The sequence below is a fragment of the Acomys minous genome, assembly GCF_964271855.1.
Source record: "Acomys minous genome assembly, chromosome: 4".
In the NCBI taxonomy this organism is placed as follows: Eukaryota; Metazoa; Chordata; class Mammalia; order Rodentia; family Muridae; genus Acomys; species Acomys minous.
This window is the reverse complement of record NC_140486.1, coordinates 98688509-98694543: the sequence shown is the minus strand read 5'-3', so window position 1 is coordinate 98694543 and position 6035 is coordinate 98688509.

Genomic DNA, 6035 nt, shown 5'->3' with positions numbered 1-6035 from the left:
GGGTTACATAAATCCTGGTGCCAAACAAACCAACTTTCAACCAGGTATGTATCTTTTGGGTCTTTCTCTTCTCCTTGCTTCCTGCCTGTGTAAATGAGTTGATCAAGCATCCCTTGGGGTGTGCGGTGGGCTGGGGTGGCGGTGTGCGGTGGGCTGGGGTGGAGGTGGGCTGGGGTGGGGTGGAGGTGGGCTGGGGTGGCGGTGGGCTGGGGTGGGGTGGAGGTGGGCTGGGGTGGGGTGTGCGGTGGGCTGGGGTGGAGGTGGGCTGGGGTGGGGTGGAGGTGGGCTGGGGTGGAGGTGGGCTGGGGTGGGGTGTGCGGTGGGCTGGGGTGGGGTGTGCGGTGGGCTGGGGTGGCGGTGGGCTGGGGTGGCGGTGGGCTGGGGTGGGGTGTGCGGTGGGCTGGGGTGGAGGTGGGCTGGGGTGGCGGTGGGCTGGGGTGGGGTGTGCGGTGGGCTGGGGTGGCGGTGGGCTGGGGTGGGGTGTGCGGTGGGCTGGGGTGGGGTGGAGGTGGGCTGGGGTGGGGTGGAGGTGGGCTGGGGTGGAGGTGGGCTGGGGTGTGCGGTGGGCTGGGGTGGGGTGTGCGGTGGGCTGGGGTGGCGGTGGGCTGGGGTGGGGTGTGCGGTGGGCTGGGGTGGAGGTGGGCTGGGGTGGGGTGTGCGGTGGGCTGGGGTGGGGTGGAGGTGGGCTGGGGTGGAGGTGGGCTGGGGTGTGCGGTGGGCTGGGGTGGGGTGTGCGGTGGGCTGGGGTGGCGGTGGGCTGGGGTGGGGTGTGCGGTGGGCTGGGGTGGCGGTGGGCTGGGGTGGCGGTGGGCTGGGGTGGGGTGTGCGGTGGGCTGGGGTGGCGGTGGGCTGGGGTGGCGGTGGGCTGGGGTGGGGTGTGCGGTGGGCTGGGGTGGAGGTGGGCTGGGGTGGCGGTGGGCTGGGGTGGGGTGGGCTGGGGTGGGGTGGGCTGGGGTGGCGGTGGGCTGGGGTGGCGGTGGGCTGGGGTGGGGTGGGCTGGGGTGGGGTGGGCTGGGGTGGGGTGGGCTGGGGTGGCGGTGGGCTGGGGTGGAGGTGGGCTGGGGTGGGGTGGGCTGGGGTGGGGTGGGCTGGGGTGGCGGTGGGCTGGGGTGGCGGTGGGCTGGGGTGGGGTGTGCGGTGGGCTGGGGTGGGGTGGCGGTGGGCTGGGGTGTGCGGTGGGCTGGGGTGGAGGTGGGCTGGGGTGGAGGTGGGCTTACTAGAGTCGGTTCCTGGAGATACCAGCTTGCTCCTAACTTCCAGCCTGAGAAATAAAGCAGTAAGGGAGCCCTGCTGTCTCCTCCTTCCTTAGCGTCAAGCCTGAGGACACACAGGCCTGTGGCACTTTATTTATAGGACAACGTTCTGTAAAGGAGAACAACGCAAAGACAGGAGGGCCTTTAACCCAGGGGAGCTTTGTAGAAGGATGTGGCCACATCCTGCCCCCTGAGATCAGGATCCAGTTGAACTACAATGGCAGATACCTCAAAATCATTTCTTTTTATCATCACAGTGACCGGAGCACAGTGCAGGAGAGAGCACAAGAACTTAGAAGCCCAGAGAGAGCACCCGGAGCTCTTGCCCAAAAGGCCCCTGGCGAGCTCACAACTCGTTTTTTTTTTTTTTTTTTTTGGCAGCAAGACCTAAAGTCGAGCACTGGAATGCTGCCGCCATCTGATAAGAGTCCTTGAGCACCGGCCTGTGTTGCTGGGGAACAAGAATGAATGACAGACAGCATGACTTAGGGACTGGAACGATCTGGGTTCTCCACTCAGAGCACCTCCCAAGCTCCACGAGTCCTTCCTTCGGGGAGAGACGCAGGAAGCTGGGGTATCGAATAAGTTTTCTTAAAATGTGAAGTTAATGGAGCGGGCCTCACTAAGAGAACGCATTCATTTTGATCTACAGCTTACCATTTGAGATGTTAGAGTGAATTTTAAAGTAGATACAGTAAACAGCAAAGAAACATACCGCGCTCGTTCTAGAAAAGACTTTTTTTTTTTTTTTTTTTTTTTTTTTGGTAACTTGAATAGTTTTTCAATTTGTTATAGGATTCAGATACCAGGAGAAGGAGCCGTTGTTGGATGGTAGGATGTATGAATAGGTAGATGGTTTGTGACAGGATCTGTGAGCCTGGATGTGGATTACTAAGCCATTTACAATTCATTACTGCATTGTAAAGATTCATATCCCTTCCATTTTTATCACATCTTGAGGCCAAGAAATTTTTTAAGGGTCATTTAGCTTTCAGAAAACTATGAATTATGTTGAAGGCATTGTTCTTTCTGTGACTTTAATGTGCTCATTTATAGAGAAGTTACAGGAAAATACTTTTGCCTAAGCCCTGAATCTGAACCCCCCGCACAATCCCGCACATAAAGTAACTTGTCATTAATGAGCGGTTGGCTTTTCTGTGCTCACGGCTGATTTTTTACAAATATTTTCTTAACCTGTGATAGCAGCCAGTGCTAAAGCAAAACGAAACAACAAAACCCAAACATTTGCCATTTTCAGAATAATGAGACTCAAGCTTTGTAAACTTAGGTACCAAAGTACTCAGAATGACTTCAGATTGTGTCAAGGGCTTGGTTCCATCATTAGAGGACAGAAGGAATGTCACTTGGCTGGTGTTAAGCAGAGTAAATGAAGTTACTTGGTTCTGATTCTAATGAAAATTAAATAAAATGTTCACCCATTGTACTGTTTGGTATCTTTTGAGAGCTATCCAAAGTGAAAATGGCTAATGTTCAGTGGGATTTAGTTGTCTTAAGAGACGAAAGTTGGCCAAAAAAAGAATTGCAAAGGATTTAAATATATTGCTTTTCCAATTAGCAGCTAAATTCTATTTTTCTCTTTCCTTTTTAAGTTTTTCCAGAGTCAAAGATGAGATGCACTAAGCTTTGACTTGGGTGGAGTTGAAGTGTGGATTGGTTTTATTTTATCTTATTTCAGTAACCTTGCGAAACCTGATTCTAAGCAACCATGGTAGAATTCTGTGGTTACTGCTTTATGTAGCTCTGTAACTCAATCATTTGGATATCATAATCTTGAAAACATTAAAGAGAATGTAAGTTAGAACAGATTGACAGAATAATATTTATTAGGAATTTAGCCCATACCTGGTCTACGGATTAGGCCTCAGACTTTTATATTTTGCAAAAATTATTTTCTAAGGCAATTTTATTTTATGATAAACATTTCAATTGGAACACATAGTATGTAAAACATTTTGTCCATCATAAGTTTATGGAGAAATCATCTAACTTTCACTAATTTGTAGTTACTGGGAAAGCAAGCCAGGTCTAGAAGCACACATATTGACCCTCAACCCTCTCACTGCCCATGGGCCATACTTCACAGGCAATGTTTCTGTGTGCAAGCATTCTCCCTTTTATGTGTTCCTCTGTGCGAGAGCTATGAGATTAACTCAAAGAAAGCACATACTCTCGCAGTTTTAAAGATTCAAGGTCAATCAAGTCAATAGACTAATACTTAAAAGGACACAAAATCTTTACCGGGTTTCTACTAATTAACATCAAAAAATGATTAATAAACTCTCAAATGTCAGATTAATGAAGATTTATAAGTTATCTTTTGGGGGAGAATTTTACCTTGAATAAGAACATGCAATTTCCTTGAAATCATCTGTTAGTAACATGAAAGCAAATGGAAAATCATCAAGGAGAGAAATCTGTCAATAATACTATCCACACAGAGTCTGAGAGGTTGACAGAAGTTAAATGTGCTCCTAGGTTAAAAAAAACTTCAACAAAAGAAAACAGAAATTATGACCCCCAAGCCTGTAGGCAAGCCCCTAAACCAGTTTTCCAAGAGCCAGCCATGATTAGCCTGCAGGGGGCAGAGAGTACACTTTCTAGGCCGCGAGTCTCAGTTTTAAACCCTGAGTTTCCCCTGTATCAGCCGTATGATGTCAGCTAAGCCAGCGCTCCGTCTTTGTTTCCACTCTCCAAAAATGGGGTTGAGCATTAAAGACCTGCTCACCCCTGTTATTTATGGATTTTATATTTTCATACTTGCAAAACTGACTAAAATTCACCTGTTTGGGCTTGGAGAGATGACTCAGTAGTTAAGAGTGTTTGGCTGCTTCTGCAGAGGTCCTAGGTTCGGTTCCCACACCCACATGGGAGCTCACAACTGTGGAGAACTCCAGTTGTGGGGTTTGGGCATTCTCTTCTTAGTGCACCTCGGCTTTGACACACAGGGCACTCACACATACATAGAGGACATCTTTAAATTTCATGTGTGCTTCCCAAACTAAAGCTCGCCTGTGTGGCAGTGGTCACTTGTGGGTAAGCTGATGCACAGAGCCAGGGGAATCTTCCATGATGCCATACTCCCAGGTGACACAGAGTTAAGGACGACAGCCTGCATGATCTCCTGACTTCTTTTCTTTCTCAGCTCTTGTGATGTAAACGTGTGCCTTTCCTGAAGTATACTTAATGATACACTTTCTCATTTTTGTGATTTTTAAAACTTTAAATAGCAAAGCATTGATGCATCATCTAAGAGTCCTTAAGTACAATAAGTTTCCAGTGGAGAAAATATGTATATTGACTAAACTGTGTTCAGTCATTAGTTTTTGTATCTCAGACCTTGGGTTCAAGGTTAATAAACCAACAATATAATGAATAAGGCATTGGTAATATATATATATATATATGAAATGAACCATGTATTGACTTATGGAAAGGTTGTCGCCAGACACTCAGGTGCCTAATACTATGTATAGATATACAGATCTAGCTTTTTGCTCCCTGAGTCAACTTTATAGAACATAACTGTGGACAAGGACCATCAACTGCGTAGAAAGAATGCGTGGTCTTTGGACTTAAGCCTGTGTTCTACATTGCAACTCCTTGCGTCTCCCTTGGTTCCTCTGGATATCATTGAAAGGACTTGGCTTCATTCCATTTTCTCAATCTCTGCCTGTCCCAACACTGTCCTTAAGATCGCCTCACAGGGTAGAAAGTATTATGCACTGATACAACAGAAGAAAATCTGCTCAGTACCTATGGGATGCCTTCGCTAGGGAGTGGGTGGTTTGAGCTTCTGCTAAGGTTTGTTAAGTGTATAGAGACATGGCATAGATATCAACTCACAATTGAGTGTGGCCTGTGCTGTGATGGCTTAGGGACAAAATGTAGTGTCGAGCCAGGGGATGGATCACGATGGCCATGAGGATAGTGGCAGGAAGGCTTAAATTATGGTGTGGCATTTCTCTTTGGCTTTAATGCGTGTGATGGCGTTTACTAAGGAACGAGGCAAAAATAAATTTCAGATATTGAAGGCTTTCAGATTTCAGATCTTTGGGTTATTTGTATGTGTTTACTTCCTTCATGAAAATATTTTAAAACCCAGCTAAACATTTCTATGGTGTTGTTCTGGTTACCCGATCTTCACAATATGGCCTCAACTTCTGTTAGCCTCATCTCTAGGCATCTCTCGCTCCTCTGGCTCTCCTTACTTTTCACTGCCTTACACTCTTCCCTCCAGCCATAATGGCCACCTCAAATTCATTCACACTTTCGTGTCTTTGCACATGAAATTCTTTCAGCTAGCTAGGCATGGCGCTGTGAGCCAGCCAGCCAGCAACAGCATTCTTCCATGGTTCCTGCCTGACTTTCTTAAATGACGGATCTGTAATCTGAAGTAAACGCTCCCATTCCCTCAAATTGCTTCTGGTCAGAATGTTTCATCATAGCAACAGACATCAAATAAGAATATTAAGATTTCTATGTTCTGCAAGTATCCCATGGAGCATAACAGATGGGATCACATACTTCAGCAAAAGGCAGATACAACATATATGATAAGAAATAACCTGACCTAACAGGGTGTTGGTGGTGGGGGGGTAAGGAGATGGTTCAGCATATAAAAGCACTTACTGTGTAATCATGATGACTGGCTGGAGTTTGGATCACAGAACGTATGTAAAAAGCCAGGCAGGCTTGGTAGCTACCTTTAACACCAGCACTTGGAAGGTAGAAATAGGGGTTTCCTGGAGTGAGGTAGTTAGC